Here is a 24,112-nt window from a genome sequence, read left to right as displayed (position 1 = left end):
TTTTCTGTCAGCTTCTTATGTTTCCAAGAGACACACTGCCAGCCATTGTAGACCATACCAAGTTGTGTGGACCAAATCACCAAAATTAACTTCAACACCTTCAAAAATGGGGTAGGTCACCTTGGAGGAACAAGGGGCAATTTTCTGCATCAGGGACTCCACCAGCCTGCAGGCCAAGTAAGAATTATAAGTACAGAAAGCAAAATGTCACTGAAAGTCCATGTTTGCTTCGATTTTCTGTAGGTTTGTGGCTTTGTGATAGGGAGACATAGAAGGAACATGTGCCTTATTTTATCACAAAGGTACCGCTCGAAGGGGTTACTTTCAGGAGCAGAAAATGGCATATTGTTGCAGAATTTTCAGTGTTCTGGGGGCACTATTATGGCATTGGGGCAGCATTTGGCCTTCAGACAGCTTCATCCACCACTGTTTTAAATATTCACATATCACATTTTCCATCACACCTCCTCCTTCCTTCTCAGAAATTAAAAAAGAGAGACTTTAAAATGTTACAAGGAATAACAGCAACAGGATTTAAGACAAGAAGTTATAGAATTTCGATTGATTAAATGAGTGTTAAAACATTCTGGTGTATGAAAGCTTCCAGTTGCAACTGGAGGCAAACTCTCATAATTGTGAGTTTTCCTGGTTTTAATTAAACATTCTCTCTACACCTGAATATACTGTGCATGATAGTTATGCCTTTTAATGATGTTACCCAAAAACTACCTACTACCTTGGGTTCTTGTTGAAAGGCTGATTAACTCCGCCTTATACTCCTGGCATGTGAGAGACAAAGGAGATAATTACAGTGCCTCCAGCCCTTTGAACCTTCTGTGTACTTGGTGCTTCTTCATCTCTGACGTGATTCTGTTGCCTCATAGCAACCCAGTTTTCCTGACACTGGCTGTTGTCTCATTTCTCACTTGAAAAGCATTAAAACAGGTTTGCACTGCAGAACGGCCTTTGTTCTCCATGGAACATATCTGGTTGGGTGAGGTTTAGTAACAACCTGGCTTTCAGTCTGTCAGAACCGTGTGTACTGTTCAGGAATCAGCTAAGATTGAGTAGCCCCGTTATCTTCTGAAGCCCCCAAGTTTTGACATGGCAGCCGGCTGTGCACAATCGCCTCTTCTGCTTTGCTCATTTTGGAATCAATTAAATCCATCTGATTAGTAATTCTCCCCAATATTTTGGGTTGTCAAGCTCATTCTCCTACTCTTTAGGCTTTGAAGCATTTCTCTTGACATCTCTAAAGCTAGTGCCAGAGATAACACAATACCATCTTTCAGATAACCTGCATTTACATAAAATTTTCTTCATATCCTTTTCTCCTCTAATGTTTCATCTAAATGTCAGCTACCTTCTTGTAATATGTAAGACTTCAGCTGCTGCACAGGAAAACTCACTTCCAAAGTTAGCATTCCCTTGACAACGAGAGAGACAATCCTAGCTTCTCCCCTCCCCCATGACAGACATATTTTGTGCATTCATAAGACTGGGAATAATATCTAGGGATCAATGTTTAGGTGAATTATTACAAAGGTAATAATATAGTGTTTGTGCCTTCAGAAATGTTACTCACTATATGGGTGTTATTTATTTGCAATATATGTTTGTCCAGTATTAAAAATTGTTGTGTGGGGAGATCGTGGCATTTTTGACTCTTACTCGATTTTTCAAAAGATGAAATCAAGCAAGTCTTCTCTCCATCATATTCTCTTTCTTCAATCCCTTTGCTGGAAGACATCAAACCATAAGAGAGGGAAAGGGTGGCTTTTTCATGTCCACGTAACCCTGAAACAAAATGAAATGATTCACCAGGGTATTCTTAACATCATTATTCAGAATCTTGCCTTTAGCGCTCATTTTGATTGTACAGAAGTGGAAGGGGAACTGGACCATGAGCAGTTAATGTTTCCTTCAACTGGAAGTGGGCCTGGGCAAAATGTTAAGTGGACAGAGAGAGATTCTTGCCTCATTAATCTCGAAGGTTGCCCAGTAAAATTGCTTGGAGGAAATTCTATCTTCAAAAAAGGAATAATTGACACATAGTCTTCACTGCCACCAGCTGCAGTCATGGCCACTAGTTTAGACATCTAATTTAAATCGGAATTGCACAATGCCATGGAGAACAGGTCTGCCACAGGTGGCTATTCAAGAAGACTATTTAATAAGTCCATGTACACAGTTATTATATCAGTGAATACTGGGGAGTGGTGAGAAACAGCATGAAGGACTATTGTCTTAAAACACTGCTTGGGGACTTCCAGGGGGCACCTGGTGGCAGTGACTCAATGTGCTGGACATAGTTTTGCTACCATTCAGCAAAGTTCTTCTCATGTTTCCAACACCAATTCTCCACTCAAAAAGTAAAGACTAACAGAAGATACAGATGGATGAGAAAGAAGGTGGGGATCAGAATCAGATCTTGGCCATAGCATTGAGTAAGCAGAAGTATAATAGAGCCTCTGTGCAATTTTTTTCTAAATATGAACTCCCAGTGGAAATAATGTGATCTTAACCCAAACTTTTCCTAGCTGCTGCTCGCCTTTTAAGGAACCATGGGAGATCCTCATTGACAAATCAGGCGATGTCATGTCTGTTTGTGGTGTAACAACATCATAAATTGGAGCCTTTCTTTTTTTTGTTCCAGTAAATAGTAACCCTATTTAGATATTTGTGTGAACCAAGAAACCAGAAGGGAGGCCACACTAGCCCAAATGGACAAAAACTAGTCTGAAGGGGAAAGTTTCCAGTGTCTGCTGAGAATCTTTCATATAAATTAGAACCTTAGAAAATCATGATACTAGTTAATTTAGAGCACTGGTTCTTAACCTTGGGCTACTCAGGAGTTTTGGACTGCAACTCCCAGAAGCCTTCACCACCAGCTGTCCTGACTGGGGTTTCTGGGAGTTGCAGTTCAAAAGCATCCGAGTAACAAACGTTAAGAACCACTGATTTAGAGAATCATTATGGTTATAGGAAGGTTTGCCTTTCAGCTTCATTGCCCTCTATACAGTATATAGAAGACAGAACTGAGGATGTGAGGACAGGACTAATGAATTCTCTCCTCCGCCCCCACTTTTTTTTTTCTTAAATGCTACTTCTAATGCCCAAGTGGATTAGGAGTATTATCATTATATCTCCTCTCTGATCCTATTTCTAAATTTTGGAAGAATCAACATAGTTGTCAGTATTTGGGTGAGGAGTAGAAATCAAATGTCTCTCAATGAAATGCATTTTGTACTTTATTTATTTGTAACACTAATTCGGTGATCAAAAAGTCTGCTAGTTTAAAACCAGCACTAGAATTAACTCATGCCAATTCAAGCGTCACAGTTTCCATGACACTGAAAATTAGGCTGATGCCTTAAGAGATGTGTCCCATGAACAGGAATGAGGGTGTGCAGTTTCAGAGATTGTTCTTGCTTTCGACTATCATTGCCCTGGTCTTTCAGACCCAAATAGGTATTGGAATGACGGAGTTCTTGGTGATAATAAAGATATCCCATCTTGTCCTGGTCATGCATTGCTGCATGAATAACAGTAGTCTTACTGTATTGCAAAAGGAATCCCGCACATGTGATTTTTTGTAGCCAGTCTTCCTAGATATCCTGGTTTTGAAGACTCTCAGAATCAGCCTTTAAAGAACTAGAGAGCTTAATAAAATAGTTCCAGATAGCCCGGTGTAGCATCTGAAAGGTCTACAGTTGAGTTCACTGCCCCAAACCAGATTGCAGGCTGAATAAATCACTAGGAACTACTACTGTATGCATATCAGGCTGCTCCTAGCAATGTATTTTCCCCTCCCCTCCTTCTTCCTGTCTTTCTTATCTGAGCCTGGATATCATCATCATCGTTACTTTGCCCATCTAATCCAGAAATAAGGAGATGAGTCACAGGTGATGGGTTAAGCTAAGACCAAGACTTTATTATTGATTAACTGACAAACGCCCACCTCCTGAAGAGGGGCATACTGTGATGCAGATACTTGGGGCAGGTGGCGGGATCCTTCCTAGCCCTACCCTGATCCCACGTAAGGCAAATCCCAAGCCCCTGGTCCATGCTGTCCTGTCAACACCCCATTCTTGGCCAGCTAACACGTGGATGATCTTCCTGGCTGCTAGCCTCCAAAGCCTCGTGAACTTATGTGGCCCACGACCATGGAATGCCACCTGAGCATCAACACACACCTTTTCTTCAATATGCCAATCTGATGATGCAGGGTCAAAACTCCTACCCAGCCCCAAAGTACTGGACCCATTTAGGGGGTGACTTTGCCTCAAAAGGGGCCTGTTAATGGGTGGGATCGCCCACTGTCATGTGAGCCTTGGGCAACCAATAGGTGCCTGAGCAGCCTATATCCTCACCCAGGCAGGGCGAGCAAAGATCCTTTGCCTGAGCAGTACATGCCAGGAGAAAAGCTTTGACTTTGGATGCAGTAGCTCTAAACAATGATGTTGTATTGCATTCAAGCTAGTTTTCAAGATTCTTCAATCAATATCTCCTTCTCTTTCCTTCTCTTCCTTTCCCATTTAATTTGCTTTGAGTAATTTGTCCATTACCTTGGACCAAACAAACACATTCTTGAGTTCACGTAGAACAGAAGTACAGAATAAAATATCTTTGTCAAGAAAGCTACTGATTTGAAGCATTGTCTAGGTATGTAAGCCTGACTATATGTTAGGTGGTGGTTGTGTTTTGTTGTTGTTTTCCTATGGGAAATACCATATTCTACCATTCAGAGTAGCATTTTACATCAGAAGAAAAAGATTTTCAATCACTCAAAGAAGAAGTGCCTAGATGGTTTCATTTCCTCCAGAAACTAGGTACTACTGACAATTTGGTTTCAGGTGACTTTTAAATCCAGTGCATCACCTAAATGTCGTGTGTAAGATTTGCAGCTACTGCTGATCTCCTGTTTATGTAAGTAGGTAAATATTTCTTGCTTTTCCTACTTCAGCTAAGTCAGTGAGTTCTCACAGTGGCTCACATGATACAGTGAAATATAAACAGTATCTAATAAAGTGAAAACAATTAAAGCATCTAAGTCACAACTCTCCCATTTACATACTTCACTTAATACAACATAAACTTTGGAACACAAGGAGCTGCAAAGTAATATTGTTCATTTATTTTATAATATAAATCAAGCATTTGCTGCTACTTGAGTGTTCCATCTCACAATAACAAATTGCTTCTATTAATCTTGTTTACTACACCTGTTATGAATTTAAGATCTTAGAAGTTGTATTACAGAACGAAGGTCATTTTGATTTAATCAATACTAATCTGCTCGTGGACTTTTTGGAAGTAATATGACTTGCTGCATTGCCGTATATAAAGGGGCATCATTTTTGTTTTCATATTTGAAAACAATATGAGCTTACATTATACGGTTTCTTTTAAAGAACTAGGGGAGAAAAATTCACCTTTCTACATGTGTTTGAATTAGAATATCTAGAAAAGAACATAGAAACCAGGTGCCTTATGTTGCCAAAAAATAGGTGCAGTAATTAGTTTATAAGTTAACAGATGATATTAGGGTCCACATTAATGAGAAACAGAACTTCTGCTTCCCTGATGTTATATTTGTCAAGCAAAGCTGTCCATATAATTGCATTTTTCTCCTCCTCACCAGACTCCAATCTGTTTTCTCCCCTTCTATTATTTATAACCGGCATTACATCAGCAGTGAGAACATTTCAAGGTGAAGGGTTACTATTCATAGGCATCCTTCAGTCTCAAGAGACTATGGTAACATGCTCTGAATCGAGGAGTGTCCTCTCCAGAGCATGAAGCCCGGGTAAGGTAATATGGAGGATAGGCTGTTACCCAAGCAGCAGATCCCCCCTCTCCACATTGCTGAAATGATCCAATGGAAAGGCAAGAGCCAATACAACTGGTTCCAGCAATGTCGCAGGAGTTGGCAGAACGACACATGCTGCCTTCGGGACTCCAGCTCCGGATTTTGCCTCGAGGTTAACTCCTGAAGCCTTTTCCATGAATGGATATAGCCACAAGGCAGTGGAGGTTTGAAATTGGAGTTTTCCTTCTCCTAGATGGGCTGCCTTCCATGGCTGACGAGCCCCACCTACCCGGCCTGCTCTTTAATAGTGCAAAAGTATGATCTGATCCTTAAAACTTTCCTGACTCCCCGGCTTATGCAAATCTAATTGGCTTTCCTATTTACCATATTAAGGCCAGATACAAAATTTGGGAAATGCTCTTATAAAGCAGGAAGTCCCACCCCTAGACCCCACCCCCAGGCCATGTGCTCAGGAGACAAAAGGAAATCCCAGGAAAAAAAACTCAGCATGGCATCCATGCAAACAGACCTGGCCTTCGCCCTCAGCCCAGCTTCCTAGGGAAAAGGGTCCTGGGTCCTGGGAAATGCTCTTATAAAGCAGGAAGGGTTACTATTATAGCTCTGACAAAAAGATTCTGGCTAGCAATTCAAATATTTTAGAGCTGGATGGCCACCTTGCGACTTCTCAGAGATAATCTTGCCGAAACTCTGTTATCTAAACAATGATTGGGGAGAGTGGCAGAAGTGTACTTTTCAGCAAAATCTAATCCTTTCATGGACAGGTAACCTCTGTAATAAAGTAGCACAAGAGTCACCAAAGCTGATGTAGACACGGCCAGGTCACCATACTTCTTTTTCATCTATGGAAAGGGACCCAAGTTGGAATGGTACATACAAATCTGAGAAAGAAAATATAAATTAGAGATCATCTGTGGCTTTTTAAAAACACTGTGCTTTTCCTTCTGGTATCATGCATAAAGCACACTTCATTAGGCTCATTGGGTGAAGATGAAATGGTTTCATGGGACATACCTGGCTTGGTTGTCACCAGTTGGCCTACTCTGCTTTGGAACAACAACAACAACAAAAAAAAAACCTTAGGATTCAGAGGATTTTATAGGTTCACTTCTGCCCTCCCCCCTTTGGTGTGTCGGCTGGGGAAGAAAGATCAGGTTGAATGCATATGTGGTGAAGACTCAAAAGTTGTGTAACTTTATACCCCTTTCCCCTATCCTCCATTATTCTTGGCCCATCCCAGTTCTATTGCAAGAGTTTTGTTCCTCTGCTTGCATGGAAATTTGTGCACATTTGAGAGTATTTTCCCAAATGTACACATTTTATTGCTTTTTCCTAAGCTACACATTTTATGGCTCAATAAAGGAGTTTGCAAGAAATGAACAAGGCTATTAATGATGGGAGTTTTTGTAGGTCACTTCTTCACAGGATAACCTTATGTTGGAAGCAACGTGATGGCACATGAGAAGATAGAGTCATGTTATGATTATTATTTTTTGCATTGACAGAAGTATGTTTCTGTCATCTTTTTCAAATACAGTAGAAGTGTTTTCCATCGTATGCATTTTTCAGAAGTGTCCCTAGCTTTGTGCTCATTTTGCTTCCCCATTACTATCCAGAAGCCTTAGAAATGTGCAAATATCCAAGGCAAGATGAGCTGCAACCCACTGCCAGTTTAGGGACATGCAAAATGGGACATTTTGGTAAGAAATGCAACCCCAACAAATTTCTTCAAAGTCCCTTTGCATAATTCATGCTAGTGTTTCATTGACATGAGTACTTAGATACAGACTGCAGCCAAGCTAGTTCTTGGAAATATTTGTGAAGAAAATTGAAAATCAGGAGCTAAACCATATTAACCAGTCCTCAGGGCAAGAGAAAAGAGTGATACAACTGAAGATGATTTATGTCACCATATATCCCTTCTCTGAATATACAGAGTATATATATATGTTTAAATCGCATACTGCCCTGACAGGAAATCCCAGTTGTCTATTTGCCCACAAGATTGATAATTGCTCATTAATTGACTACTTTTTCTCTTCATTCTGCTACATTGAATGCCTAATCACAGTAATTCTCTGCCCTGGTGACTTAATGACACATCAGAGAAAGTTGACTGGCCAGTTCTGTGGGGGTATATATTAGCATGCTAGGTGATAGCTCTCTCTCTTTTTGCCTCAAGACTGTGAAACTCAGTTCAGTATGGTGCTCATTAATGGAGGCAACTGGGAAACTGTCAAAAGTGATTTAGCCTGAGTGGTTATAAGTATCTGAACCCATTTGAAAATAGGTCTTGCATTACACATTTAATCTCTCAGCCAACCCAATATGGAGTCTCACTAATAAGGCAAGAATAAGGAATCACTACCTTTCACTAGGATTATGTAGTTGCTTTCCATATTATTGTAAAATGTCTTGCTAGGGACAGGATGATTCAAGGAACTGGGATTGTATGGCTCCTATAGGGACCAGCTGACCAAGCCAATCAGAATCCTGCAAAAGCATGACCACTGTGTAATTTACTGCCAGCTAAAGAACTCCAAGTGCATTCAGGTTACAGAATGATGACAGGGATCAGCCATGAATTCATTCAGAAATTGAATTATTTTTAATATGCTTTACAGGGCAAATAATAAAAATAAGGTTCCAATCCAAAGCTGAAATGGACAATCATATGTTTTACTGTGATTTAATCAGAGAAATTATGTTTAAAACAAAACAAAATTACAGCTTTTCAGATTCACAACCTTATCCCAGGTTGACTATTCAGAGAAGAGAGCTGATCTTTTGTAACTGAAAATCATTTAGGGTCCACAAAATCAGGCTTCCCAAACTGATTAGGAGGAGTGCTACTCTGAATTATTAAAGAAGTGTGCAGATAATGCAATTGGATTTGCACTACATTTAGGAGCACACATGTTTTCACTAGGTTTCATTGCACAGTGGAATGACATAGAAAAGACAGCAACACTGATTACCTGGTGATTGATATTGCTATTAAGCAGTATCTTCAGTGCCACTCCAATCCTATTTTGTTCTAATCTTCTTTAAAAACAAAACAAGGCAAAGCAAAGCAAAACCCTCCTCCTCATTTCAACATGACCTGAGACTCTGAGACATGGCATAATAAAATGGTAATTACACAAAAGATAGAGCAAGCTTGTTTTTTGCTGCTCCAGAGGGTAGGACCTCAAATAATACATACAAAGTAGAAGAAAGGCAATCCCCATTAAATATTAGGAAACACGTCCCATTCTTAAGCTTGGACATGGAATGGATTGCCTGTAGACATGGGGATAAATTAAAAAAAAGAATCATGATATTTGTAAGAAATCACTGATTTGTTAAATATTCATCCCTTCATATTAATGAGTTCCAGAGACTCCCATGAATGTGAAGGGATGAATATTTCCCCATTTTTATTTGCCCCCCTCTCTTCCTAAGGCTTTCCCATTCTGCACACCAATCCACTGATCAGCGGATTGGCGAGCCGATAGGTAGCCACCCACCCTCCACAGTCTATCCCCCATCCCTTCCTCTCTCTACCTTAGGCACTGCCCCACAACCCCACCCCCACCACCCCATCATGCCCTCCACTGCCACCCCACCCCCACCGATGCCCCCCACCGTAATTGCCATTGCTGCCATCTCCTACTTACGGTAGGGAGGTTGCAGCTGCCATCTTTGTAAATGGCAGCCTGGATTCCCTTTGCCTGCCTTAAGGGAGTCCAGGCTGCCCTTTGGAAAGATGGCAGCTGCAGCTTCCCTACCCTAAGTGAAGCCAAAGCTGCCATATTTGTGAAGGGCAGCCAGTGTCCCTTTATATAGGCCATGGCTGTGGAGGCCGGATGGAGACCACAGTGATGGTGGTGATGGTGGTGGTGGTGGCAATTACGGTGGGGGAGTTTCAGTGGGGGTGGCGGTGGCGGGGGTTAGGTTTTTTTTTTAGTAACCACCCCGAATCAATGAATAAATTCATTCTTCATGAGTCATCTAGCTCAAATTTTCTAAGATATTGTGATTGTAAGGCAGCATGCTAACTCAAAAGATCATTATCAAAAAGGCTAAAAGGGATTTAAATGAAGAAACATTTCCTATCCCTCAAAATTTTGCCATCCACTAACAATGGGAGAAGAGCCATGTGTGAGGGACAAAATGCATCAGGATAGAAATTCTACTCAGTCTTTGACTGACACAGTATTTCTATGACAGTGAAATGAGAGAAAGAAGTGGAGACATTGGACAGGAAATTGTAGGGGGAAGGCGGATGATATTTTGGGGATTGAATAAGGTTAACACAAAGAGAGTAAGTAGGCATATTTTGCAAGCAGGGCAGAAAATAAGCTGAGTTATTTCTGAGGGTGTGTGTGAAGGAGTGGGTGAGTGAAAATAGCTGGTACATTCTGCACCATGTTGACATGAGGGGGGTGGAGTTTGTCCTGCTAAGGAGAGATAGGGCTAGTGGAGATCACTGAAACAAAATTTCCACATGTCATGCTATGTAAGAGTTACAAAACACTGATCCACACACTCTTGAAGAGATGATTTAAAAGTGCCTGAAAGGCTAAAGCTCTGGATGTTGTTATGCATGCATGGTGAATCTGGGAAGCAGGAAATCCTGGACAATGAGCCCTCGTGATGATACCTGCCTTTCCTGTTGTTGTTCTGTGTGAACAAGTCAGAATCGACTTATATTGACTCTAACAGGGCTTCCAAAGTAAATGAGATATTTAATGAGTGATTTTGCCAGTTCCACACCAGTTCCACACTGCCAGTGAGTTTCCATGGCTTATCCTCAGAAGGGTAACTCAATCCTTCTGAGTCCTAGTCCATCACTTTATCCACTGCACCACAATAGGTATCTTGCTTTTCTTGGAGGCATCTCATATGTGGATCAGTAAACTCTGGAACAGCTACTGAAAGTCAAAATGTTCGCCCAAACTTCAACAAAGACCACAAAGTATGGGATGGAAGGGGAGAAATAATTGTTTGTGGTATAAACACTGTACTGAGGGCAAGGCCATGGAGTCCTAGTGGAGATCAGCAAGCTCCAAGGGTCCAGATCCAGAATGTTTACTGCAACCTGAAGCAGGAATTGAAAAAAAAATACATTGCATTCGCATTTCCATACTGAAAGAACCATTCCAGTCATCACTTTTAGAGATTCAAAAGGTAATGGAGTGCATTTTTTCTCAGCAATCTCTATATTTGCAAGGCTTAGGCTATATTTTGAAGGTACACATTTGCAGGCAACCATGTGTAGGCTCATGTGTGTAACTTTAAAAATAGATAGGATTTAAAATGTGCATCTTGCAAAAATGTGCACAAACCGTCATAGTATCAGCATCAGTAAGAGATTATTTCCAATATCAATGAGACCCACATATTAATTATGATCACCATTATATATAATCTAAATAAGCATGTCAGAATTTGCTACGATAATTTACTTAACTCATTTGAATTATAATATTACATGCCGTTTCAACCTGTGATTAATATTACTTTTATATGTGACCCTTTTTATGTATTAATTGGTGGCTACTGATTAAAATTTTGTATTGGGAAAACATCAATTGTATTCTAAATTTTTTTTTAATGAACTCATTAGGAAAAATGAACACAAAAATCCTTTTTTTCAAAAATGTGTTCCGCAAACAAGCACATCCTTTCATATGAAAGAGAAAAAGATTTTCACAGATCAAAGTGGAATTCTCGTGGGCTGAGAATGGCTGTGGGATACTAGGACATTCAAGAAAAAAAATGAGACTAACAGTTTTTCACATTGCTTTCTTGAAGTAGATTTTCAGGGTTGGACTTTCCGAATCAACAGGTAATCTCTGGAGGTTTTGCAGAGATTCTCAGCATATATTTTCAGGAAATGCAAATATAAGGAAATTACTGTCTGGGGTCCTCCATCACAGTTTGCTTACAACTGGAGATGGACTTCATAGATCAACCTCATCAACCTTTGGAGTGTATGTATGTGTATATGCGCAAGTTTTACATAGGTGCCTACTATATTAACAAGTCAACATGTTTGTTTTTAGGGGATGTGCCAAGTGTAGCTGCTTCCTTGGAATAAGGTAATGCTGGATGCAAAGAAGTATAACAACACAAGGGCAAATAACACCTGTGCAGGAGGTTCCTTGTTCCACAGATCAGACAATTAGCTGTCATCTGTTTGACTGTCTTTGCTGCATTGATGGGTGATTTTATTTGCCTACATCGTTCACATACCAGCTCCTGAACCTATCAGTGAACGGTTTGCTTCAAAGGAGTTAACCAATTGGTCAGCCAAGAAGATTCATTTCTGTTATGATATATGTACTTATCAAACAAGGGCTAACACAAAATAAATTCAGTACATAATATTAAAATCAATAACTAAATACCAAGAATTAAAGGGCTAAAATGAAGAAACTCCCAAACTACCTGCACATCTTAACATGGTGAAGGTGTTTGAATGAGTAAGGAAAACTAAGGCAATAATATCAAGAGGCCAGACTCCATTATGAATGTAGAAGTCTAGCATGGTCATTCAAGGTGGAATGGTCACAGCCGAGACACCAGACTAACATGCATCCACCCACTTCAAGGCAGCAACTGTGCAGCCACAGTAGCTGAAGATGACACTGGCAGGGAGGCAGCGGTGAAAAGTACTGTGCAGAAGGTGGGAATGGTAAACACTTGCTGAATTTTCCTTACCATGAAAACCCTATGATGGGGCTGTCCGAAATGAAACAAGAGATAGTGTTGAAAGATGAAATTCCCATATGAGAAAGCACTCGATCAGCTACTGGGGAAGAGCAAAAAATATGAATAGCTTTTTTGCTTATGATGTAACTTGATTAAAGCCAAAAGGATGTCTAATGACTGACACGCGCAGAAACGAAAGGAAAGTCTGATGCTGTGTAACATATACAGTTGGAACATGTAACATGAGAAGTAGAAGTCAATTAAACATGTAAACCTTACACTGCTTGGTGCCAGTGAACTAAAGGGGGCTGGAGCAGGATGTTTTCAGTCAGACAACTACAGCATGTTCTACTTTGGAAATAACAAACCCAGAAGAAAAGGAGTGGCTCTAATCATGAGGCAAGAGGTAGCACAATTGGTTAGGGGCTATAATGCAAGGTCTGATTGAATAGTATCAATCAGATTTCATAGAAAACCTATAAACATAACCATTATTCAAGTCTATGCTCCAACTAATGATGGTGAGGAAGATGAAATTGATAGCTTTTATACAAGCATCCATGAGAAATCTAAATCATATAATGAATTCTGCCCCTGTCCTTATAAGAGCAGCTAGCCTGCCCCTTCATTATTTAAAACTGTTCCAGTATGGAGTCTGAAGAGGGGAAGGGTCCTGCTGCTATGAGCAAGAACCCAGATTTTTTCAGAATTCTTGCTCATAGCAGCAGGACCCTTTCCTCATGTGTAAACCCAACACCCAAGCAGGATTCTCTGCTCTTCTTGTTGCTGAAACCATAATATAATGATGGAAGGCATAGGGCTAAGATCTCCCCATTTAGACACTTCACGGTGCCTGGTTGTAGAATACCTGAACGTGGCATATTTCTTGTTTTTCAGGAGCTTCCTGGAAACTGTGGAATTTCATGTTTGCTCCAGACGTATTTGTAATATGGGTGTAGTTCCCAGTTATGATTCATGAGCTTAGTTTGAAGGAGGCACTCTGTGTCCTCTATGAAGTTAGTTGGCAACTAACATGTCTTTGTTGCAAGCCACTAGGCACAAGAAGCTCCTAAGCTTCCTTACCACTTTATGACATCTTGATAGCCATGTTTTCCTTAACCCTAACTCTAGATACTATGGATTCAATATTAATAGGAATAGACAGATCCATGCACATGGGATTGTGTCTCATAACCCGGAAACTTGATGGGCCTGATGTGCTCACTATGCAAATAAAGTGTACCTTCATAAGGTCAAAGATTCAGAGCACTATTTCTAATAAAAACTCTATGCATACTTACTAGAGCTGGTTGGATAGCTTAGTGAGTTGGATACCTGGCTGCAAAGCCAGAGAACAGAAGTTTGATTCCCCACTATGTCTCCTGAGGGAAGAGCCAGATTGTGTGGCCTTGGATAAGGTGCGTAGTTTCAAAGCACGCCCAGAAGAAGGAAAGGGTGAACCACTTTGTAGTTCTCTGTACTTACAAAACCCTGGAAATATTTGCCATGAGTCAGAATGGATATGAAATAATAATAATAATAATAATAATAATAATAATAATAATAATAATAATAATAATAATAATAATAATAATAATAATGATGATGATGATGATGATGATGATGATGATGATGATGATGATGATGATGATGATGATGATGATGGAGCAGCAGCAGCAGCAGCAGCATAGTGGAGGGACAAATAATAATAATAATAATAATAATAATAATAATAATAATAATAATAATAATAATGATGATGATGATGATGATGATGATGATGATGATGATGATGATGATGATGATGATGATGATGATGATGATGATGATGATTTATTAATGCTAACTTCAGCTGTAGTGGGCTTGGTCTTTCTTCTCATTCACATGACCAGTGAATGTTTGAGTGAGATAACAGGAAAAAAACTGAAGAGTGTTGGGTTCTTTATATCCATTGAAAAGGATTCTTTTGTGGATACTGCCATCCTCCAGTAATATGCTTCAGAAGCACTACTCATGTTTTCATTTACCCTTCTGTGTGAACAGAAGAAAATACGAGAAGCATGAGAGCATCAAACCCAGCACAAAACTGTGAATCATGTTTAATATGCATTATAGATTCACATGCCTCATGCCAGTGTTTTGTGATTTAGGGCCTTTGAATAATGGAAGGAAAGGTTGAGAACAGTCACTCAGTTCAATAATTTGGCACCTCAGTTGAGAGTAAAGGAAGTGCAGAAGCTGGCTCCATCTATTATGTGTCAGTATGTACCAGATTTCCTCCCCCTTTACATATAAAATAGCCATAATAGCAGCAGCAACAGCAGCAGCAGCTACAACAGTGACAATAGCAGAGATGAAGGCCATCCACAGATTACATGGACCCCCAAAAGAATAACAAACAGAGAAGGCCATCATGCTCTGGGAGTTTCTTGCAGGTATGAAGGCTCCAATGAACAGCACACAAAGTGTTCCCACACTGGCAAAAAACAGCATAAAAATTTGTCTTTTAGTTTAGTAGATAATAAGCACGGAAAGGATTCACAAACTCTATTTCCATGTCTGTAGCAATGAATGAGGAAAGCCATTCGCATTGGAGTTCTGTGTGCGCATGAGGCCCATAATAAGGGGCAATTGGGTACCACTCAGAAACATCCACATGAAACCAGTACTTAACTATGCCGTATGTCAGAAGGATTTCATTGAAATCTAAGGGACATTGCTTGTTGTGCCTGAAGTGTTACAGCCTGAGGCAGTGTTGGTCTTTCCTCTAACATTCACATTAGCTTGGTCCCTTACTCCTCAGGCAGTTGCAGGCCCCATTCCAGGCAACATTACAGTATTTTTTTAATGCCTAAAATCCTAGCCACCTCTCCTTAAGGCCACTAGAAAAGGCATTCAAAGGCGAGAAGAACTACCCCGAAAACCCCCCTTCCAAGTATATTGCAGTGGTTCCTTTCATACAGTCCCAGATAGGGCCTCCTTCACCTCAAGCTGGTATCTCAAATAATTCAGGTGTTCTGTGAAAGGGTTTCTTAATTTCAATAAACTTTAGTTCTCCTATTGGGAAAGCATAGCTTCACATGATGTGGGTGTATTTTCATTCATCAATTGCTTGGTTTACTTATTCTTACTTACACATAAACCAAGTAATGAGGAGAGATTTGTTTTAAACAAACAAAACTTTTATTTAGGGGTCATAGGTAATTGGTATGAAATGTAGGGTACTTTCTTGGCTATGAATGGTAAAGGTTAACACAACAGTAATATCTAATTATATTTCTTCAGCATTTAAAGTTCAAAATACTGTATTTTTCCGTGTAAAAGATGACCCAAAGTATAAGATGAACCCCTTTTTCTAACCCCAAATTTTAAAAAGCAGGGATCAAAGGGCTCCCTTTTTGCTAAGCCCCGTGCCTTGGCAAAAGGCTGTCAAAGTGACTGCCGCTTTTCCTCGCCTTTTGAGACGGCACGGAGTTTAGCCAAAAAGGAAGGGGAGCTGTTGCTCCCTGTCTTTTTTGCTAACCTCCGTGCCTTCTCAAAAGGCAAGGGGTGTGGGGCCTTAGTAAAAAAGGAAGGGGAGCCCTTGCTCCCTTTCCTTTTTGCTGACAAGTCAGGAAGAGGCGCCCAAGCGTGCATGACTGCTTGTTTGCCTTCGCCTCTGCCTCCTGCTGCCTCCACCATGGACGGGACAAGGCAGCAGTGATTGGGCAGGTGGGGGGAGGCAGCAGCAAGAGGCGCTGGAGCGCATGTGAATGCTCCTTTCCCTCCATCTCTGCCCCCTGCTGCTGCTGCCTCGGCCACTAGAGGGGAAAAGCCGTAAGCTCTGGAAGAGGCAATTGGGTGACAGTGATGGCAGCAAAAGGCGCCTGAGCGAATGTGTGCAACTGCTTCCTTCCGTGTATAAAACGACCCTCAATTTTTCCTCTAATTATTTTAGGAAAAAGTGTTGTTTTATACATGAAAAAAAGAGGTAATCATTACAGACTATCTTTCTTACACTCACTCTCTAACCACTACAGACAGATTTCTCTTCATAAACTCTACCACAGACTACTACTCTGAAACAGACCTTAAGTCCTTTATCTCTTTGCTCCAGTTTTTCTAACCTCTCTCTCTGAACAGTCATATCTCAACTTCAGTCCCTCCAACCAATCACTATTCAGCTAATCAACCAACAATCATCCCAGCACTCTACCCAGAACCATCCACAACGCTGGCATTCAAAACTCATTACATACAAACCTGATATAGGTAGTCATGCATGCATTCATGCAGAGGGGTTTGAAACAGGCAGACTTGCCACAGTGCTTAGTACGTGTTCCTCTACATTCACTGCCTTGCTTTTGCTAGTAATATCGGAAGTGATTGGGTATGACAGATGCTAAACCATTGAACACATCAGTTTCTATCTTTAAAATAGTCACAAGACACTAATGCAACATGCAGTGTAACATTTCCCTATTCCCATGCATCTCCTCTTAATCTGCATAATATTGATGATTTCCTATGTACACTCTAAATTAATGGTGATGAAGAGACTTGAGACCAAACATTCTTCCAAAATCCCCATCTAACCTTCTGCTGACCTCTCCATAACTTCTTATAGACGGCATGAACTTCCCCAGCTTTACATTTTCTCTGCATTTTGAGTTCAGTGACTTCATTTGAGATAATTCCTGCAGTTTTGCAAAAAATGAAAGGAGAAAAGGAAAGGAGAAGGAAGGACGGATGGAGGGAGAGGAGGAGTCAGAGGAGGATAGAGATAATAAAACCAAAGATGTTATACTTCTAAGGCTATATAGTGTATGTAAATAACTGAAATCAAGCAGAGTAACTTATGCCGCATAAGCCTGGTGATATCCTTAGCCATTGCAGTATTTTGGAAATTAAACATTTCCAATCCACTCCCACACCACCCGAAAGTCACAAGGTTTCCTTGTGAACCCTTTTGTAGTGGGAAGCCTTGGGGGACTGTAAGGAAGTGGGGAATTCTTTAATTCCCCCAAACTGTTGCTGGCAGTAAAATTGTCCCAGCAGTGGTAATTTTCAGAAATCAGACTCTTCCTTCTAATCGTGTTGTCCCCCAAGGTTTCCTCATGATGAAAGGGATACTAAACGTGCCTCATGAACTTCACGGGGAAAACTTTTTCTTTCTTTCTTTTTCTTTCTGAAAAAAAACTATTGTGGTAGTTGTTGCCATCAGCCTTAAGCAGCAGAAATTAAAGCTACAGGATTTCAACCATTGCATGACTGGTAAGGCAACAAGTGACTCATGCAGACAATTTCTAACATCAATTTCTACTGCCAAAACTGGTGGTATTGTCACATCTATCAATATAAGCATGCTGCTACAATTGTATGCCATGTAAGGATTTTCCCTCCTTCCCTCTCTCCCTCCCTCCTTCTCCCTTTCAGAAATGAATATTCTGCATTGCCTGCCAGCAGGTGTCTGGTGGCTGTGGAGGAGGTGGGGCTGCCAGTGCTGTTTCCTGCTCTTACCCTCATGGGCAGCTATGCATAGCATGCAATGGCGGTAGCAGCACATGACTTTCTGCTGGAGGGAGTGAGAGCACCAGTACTGTCTCTAACCACTGTGACTGGAGATGGTGAGAAATTTGTGCCTCAGGCCACATGCCAGGACTGTCAACAGACAAAACCCAGCTGCTTTCATTTCCCTCTCAATCACACCATTATCTATATAATCTTTCCCAGCAGTCTGCCTTTTTTCTGCTTGTTGTAGATCTCTGAATCACCAAATCAGTACAAATAGCTTTGAACCATTTCACTTCATCCTGGAAGCAAAGCTGACCATGCAATCTGTTTTGGTCTAGGCCTCATACACACTAGTCCCAATCAAGTGATTTTGTTCATATTTCAGCATTTGGCCAAATGCAGTACACAGCCTTAGTTTCCACAAATTACAGAGGAGCTGAGGAGAAAATAGCCTTCCTTTTCTTGCTTTTGCCTGGAGGCAAGGGATCTCAAGAGCTTGAAGATTCCTTCTCAAGGTATCTTCTCAGGTTGAGTCAGCCTAAATAAATGAAAACCAAGAATTTACCAACCATTCTTCGTATCCCAAGGTAAAATCAATATTTCATATAATCAGAAAAAAATAGTTAAATCCTTCGAAGGAAGGAAGGAAGGAAGGAAGGAAGGAAGGAAGGAAGGAAGGAAGGAAGGAAGGAAGGAAGACTTCTGGTTGACAGATGCTGCTTCTGTTTGCACAGTACAAAATGCCAGGGAACACCCCAACATTGGCTTGCAATATTTATTTATTTATTGCATTTTGTACCCCGCCTATCTAGCTGAATGACCACTCTAGGCAGCTTCCAACATATATAACAACATATAAAATATAACAATATTGTGACCACATAGCTAATAGAAAAAAAATTATGTCAAATTTTATATTGAAAAGCCAGTCTGAATATTGGTGACGCCAATGTCAGCGCTCAGGATGGTCTACAAGATCCTTTCTTGTATTCACCACAATTCACAAGCAAGGGGAAATCCCAGAACCTGACACATTTATGCATCAGCTACTATGCCAACCTCTTTCTTCTTTCTTTCAGGCTTCTCTCTTTACTTCCCCCATCTCTCTCTGTCCTTCCACATAGTTTCTCTCTTTGTCTTTTTTGTTTGTTTGTTTTCTTTTTTTGGTGGAATCTTCCTCTCTCTTTCCTTCTCTTTCCCCATGGATCCTCTCTACTCTCTCTTGCTTTTCTCTCTAACTGTCTCTCTCCCTCAAACACACACACACACACACACACACACACACACACACCCCATTCCCCCCTCCCAATGAGTTATCTCTCCCTTCTTGCTTCCCTTCTCTGTGCCTCCCCCTCTATCTCTGCAGCTCCTCTCTCTCTCTCTCTCTCTCTCTCTCTCTCTCTCTCTCTCTCTCTCTCTCTCTGCCTGCTCTCTTACATTCTCTCTCTGGTTTCCATCTTTCCTTCCTCCTTCTATCTCTCGTTCTCCCTCCCTCCCTCTGGGGTTTCTCTCTGTGCCTTCCCATGACTCCAATCTTTCTCTGTTAGGCTCCAAAATCTCTTTCCCCCCCCCCACATGTCTCTCTGGCTCCTCCCTATTTCTCCCTGCCTCATCTCTCTCCTGCCTCTCTTTCTGTGACACTTGTTTGATTGGTTTTTGTCTCTCTGTGTCTTTTCTCTCTCCATCCCCCTCCCCTTTCCTCTCTCCACGGTTTCTCTCTCTCTCTCTCTCTCTCTCTCTCTCTCTCTCTCTCTCAATCTCAATCTCAATCTCTCCATGGCACCTCTCTCTCTCTTTGTCTCTCTGTGGCATTGCATTTGGTCATTACATCAAACTGGTTTGGCTTTACATGAATAATCTTCAGGGGCTTGTGACACATCCCTTCCTTGCTCCTTTACTAGCAAAGCTGTGAGGGCGAGATTAGAAACTTCCTTTTTCTGCATGTGAAAAGTTGACAGCATCATTGTTATTGCATTTTGTAGAATCCCACTGGTATTTCCCCATATCAAGTTGTCAAACCTTTTTTTCCCTTCCCACAAGGAATTTTGTATTTATTTTGGTATATGATTTTCATAATTTATGGGTCTGAGGAATTTTTCTTCAAATATATCATTTTTGGCTGTGCATTATTAGTTACCAGAATTTTAGACTAGGACTTAGGATATCAGAGTTCACATAGACCCACTTAACCAAGAAACAAACTAGATGATCTTGAGCCAAACACACTGTGTCAGTCTGAATCTTGTTCTACCATGCTATTGGGAAAAATGATTTCTTTACCTGTGACGTTTCTGTGTACGTTCCCCCCCCTCCGAGAAATCGTAGGCAATCCTGTGAGACATTTCACTGCCATTTTTTTCCCTGAGCGAAATACCAGCCAGTGGAGAATTACTACAATTTGCGCACAGAATACTACCTTTTGTTAAAATTCCTGTGCAGAATGGTACCTTTCCTGTGTAGGATTCACTAGAAAGATCACCTGGCTTCCCTTCCAGGCCCACTCAGGGGAGCAGCACAAATAATTCAAGATTAGAGATGGGGTTATTTGTATTCATATTCAAATACGAATATTCCCACACAGGTGGAAATAACAAGGGTCTGGCCCCATGGGGCCAGACTGTCCACTCATGATTTCACGGCTGACAGAAGCTAGTTGGACCTTCCTATTGCGTTGTTGTCCGCAATAAATTACCCAGTCCTGGCAAGAGGCAGGATGACAAGCCTCTCTGCTAGGTCGGAGAATGGCTAATCCATTGTGGAGAACAGCGCAATACGAAGCTTCCACGGAGCCAGCAGCAGCAGTGTTATTTCCACCTGTGCGTGGATATTCGTATTTGTATATGAATATGAATACCCTCATCTCTATTTAAAATTCATACTCAAACCTTGGAACTTAGGACTCAGACATGAAGATTCTGACTCTGACTTCTGACCTGAAAACCTGCCAACTTCCCTGGTACAATGAGATCCACAAGAGTGTAGAGATAGAGAAATTTAACAATTTAATTATCCCATTCCTACGATAGGGTTGTTGTGCAGATAAACTAAAGAGGAAGTAGGTTATGTGTACCACTTTGAACTCACTGAAGGAAAGCTGGAGCACAAATATATTCAATGTCATGCTTTCCATTTTCTCCTAATGAACAGAAACAAAACGGTATATGCAGGCCTCCATTAACAGCCTCACAAACCACAATTGGACAAATTCATATAGATTTTGTTTAATGAAAATTTCTTTTTATATTCCTTTTTCTCATTTCTGCTTTCACTTTAGACTAATCATGGTTTCTTGCTAGATATAAACCTGAAAAAAACTGTCTTACTTATGTTTTTAGACAGAAATGGGCATTGTAAAGAATAAGGGCTAATATATTGTGTTAATTATCAATAAGCTAATGTATCTGATTTCACAACATTCGTGCCTAGCACCGGCTTGGAGAAAGAAACCACTTTCAAAATGTGGTTTCTGATTTTGGTGTGTTCCACAAACCCAGAAAAGGTACGTAAGAATGTAAGAAGAGCACTGCTGGATCAGGCCTTGGGCCCATCTAGTCCAGCTTCTTATATATCACAGTGGCCCCACCAGATGCCAATTAGATACCTGTCTCCTGATACCCCTCCCCTGCATCTGGCATTATGAGGTATCTTTCTTTTAAGCCTGGAGATTATACATCCCCATCATGGCTTGTAACCTGTGATGGACTTTTCCTCCAGAAATCTGCCCAATTTCTTTTTAGGCATCTAGGCCAGATGCCATCACCACATCCTGTGGGAAGGAGTTCCACAGTCTAACAACATGCTGGGTAAATAAACATTTTCTTTTGTTTATTTTCACTCTCCCAACACTCAATTTGAGTGGATGTCACTTGGTTTTAGTATTGCATGAGAGGGAAAAGAGCTTTCCTCTATCCACTTTATCCATCCCATGCATAATTTTATATATCCCTATCATGTACCCCCTCAGGTGCTTTTTCTCTAGACTAAGGAGTCCTAAATGCTATAGACTTTCCTCATAAGGGAGGCACCCCAACCCAGTCATCCTTTTAGTCACTCTCTTCTGCACCTTTTCCAGTTCCCTAATGTCTTTTTTGAGGTGCAGCAACCAGAACTGTATGCAATACTCCAGGTGTGGCCTTACCAGCTTTTTGTACAATGTCATAAGAATGTTGGCTGTTTTATTTTCAATCCCCTTTTTAATGATCCCTAGCATGGAATTGGCCTTCTCCACTGCTGTCATGCATTGGGTTGACACTTTCCTCAAGCTGTCCACCTGTGCACCAAGATCTCTTTCCTGATCCATTACAGACACCTCAGAACCCATTAACTGATAACTAAAGTTTTGCTTTTTTGCCCCAGTGTGCATTACTTTACAGAAATGCATTTGCCATTTTTGCTGCCCATTCTCCCAGTTTGGAGAGATCCTTCTGGAGCTCTTCACAATCCCTTCTGGTCTTTACCACCTGGAAAACTTTCAGGTCATCTGCAAACTTGTCCACCTCACTGCTTATCCCTGTTTCTAGGTCATTGATGAACAGGTTGAAAAGCACTGATCCCAGGACAGATCCCTGGGGCACACCGCTTTTCACCTCTTTCCAATGAAAAATTGCCCACTGACACCTACTCTCTGTTTCCTCATTTGCAACTAATTTTCAGTCCATAAGAGGACCTGCCCTCTTATCCCCTGACTGTGGAGTTTTCTCAGCAGCCTTTGGTGAGGAACCACATCAAATGCCTTCTGAAAATCCACATAGACAATATCCACTGGTTCGCCCATATCCACATGCCTGTTGACCTTTTCAAAGAATTCTAAAAGGTTTGCGAGGCAAGAGGTAACTCTAGTCATCCTCCCATTCTTGTCAGTTATTTATTGTCATAAGTCTCAGTCAGCATAACCAATGAGAGTTAAATTCCAGTGGAATTACAAGAGTCCATTTCATTTATAGTTAAATCTAACCAGAATTCTGCATTAACATAGAACAACAAACTGATTAATTGGAAAATGGGAGTGAAAACTTCTGACCTTCTGAGCTTGTGGAGACATTGTGGACAAGGGGAAGCATGCAATTTCAACACTTATGCATCTGACTCTAAACGATTACTTTATGCTACCTCTAAACTGAGATCGTGTGTAGGTGCCTCAGTAAAGGACATAAAGACGAGGATCCTCCCAACCTATACCTTATAAGAAATATTGCAACATACTCAGCCTCTGGGTCTGTTACCATTTTCATACCTCCAGCTAATACAGTGTTCCCATAAAAGGGAAAAAAACCCCACAAACAATTATGACTTGGGCTGGGAGTGCTGCACTGGGCTAATTTCATGAGCTATCCATTCAAAGTTTAATAACTAAGCTGCGCGAGAGAACAAAAGGAAAGACACATATTCCAGAACACAAAAGGATTTTTAAACAACGAGACAAATCTTTTTCTTCCTCCTGCAGTTCCATTTAGGCTGGCTGGCTGCCAGTTGGCCCGCCAAGCAGGTGATCAGCAGGCCCATTGGCAGAATGGGAAAGCCATAGGGGAAGGCCACCCCCCTCCCTTCATATGGGGGATGATTAAAAAATGGACAAATATTCATCACTTTGTATTCATCGGGGTCTCTGGAACTCACAAATGCAAAGGGGTGAATATTTAATGAATCAGTGATTTTAAACGAATATCGCAATTCGTTTTTTATTCATCCGCATGTTTAATTTAGAGTCCTTCATTGATCAGGGAGTTGGACTCAGTGGTCTTACAGGCCCCTTCTAACTCAATTTCTCTATGATGCTATGATTTTATGAACAGTAACAAAAGCAAACGAGCAGAACACACACAAAAAGGGGGAAAATTCCATTACTACAAAACCAGTATCTGCATTTTAGGGGTCACTTAATAAATATTCCACTGATGACTGCTCATCTGGATGGTTAGAGATATCATATATCATCTTGTATCATATCTTATTCGAAATAAAGCGGTTTTGAAAAAAAGTCTGAAATAATCTGATAGTGTCACTTCTCCTCACAGATGACTTGCATTTCATGAATGAAAGTGTTTCTTATAATGTGCACAGCAAAACCGGTCTTACATAAATGCCCTACAT

At 40.9% G+C, this 24,112-nt stretch overlaps 1 long non-coding RNA gene across 1 annotated transcript; it reads right to left on the bottom strand.

Moving 5' to 3' along the window:
• Positions 1–16,243: 16,243 nt before the first annotated feature.
• LOC144586666 (uncharacterized) lies at positions 16,244–20,020 on the bottom strand. The gene is made up of 2 exons (XR_013541613.1): positions 19,082–20,020; positions 16,244–18,560 (listed from the first exon to the last, which is right to left on the bottom strand). It is a non-coding gene; the product is annotated as an uncharacterized LOC144586666 (long non-coding RNA).
• Positions 20,021–24,112: the final 4,092 nt, after the last annotated feature.

Source organism: Pogona vitticeps, chromosome 2, assembly GCF_051106095.1.
Source record: "Pogona vitticeps strain Pit_001003342236 chromosome 2, PviZW2.1, whole genome shotgun sequence".
Lineage (NCBI taxonomy): Eukaryota > Metazoa > Chordata > Lepidosauria > Squamata > Agamidae > Pogona > Pogona vitticeps.
The sequence above is the reverse complement of the archived record's forward strand: the minus strand, read 5'-3'. Positions and strand labels throughout refer to the sequence as shown.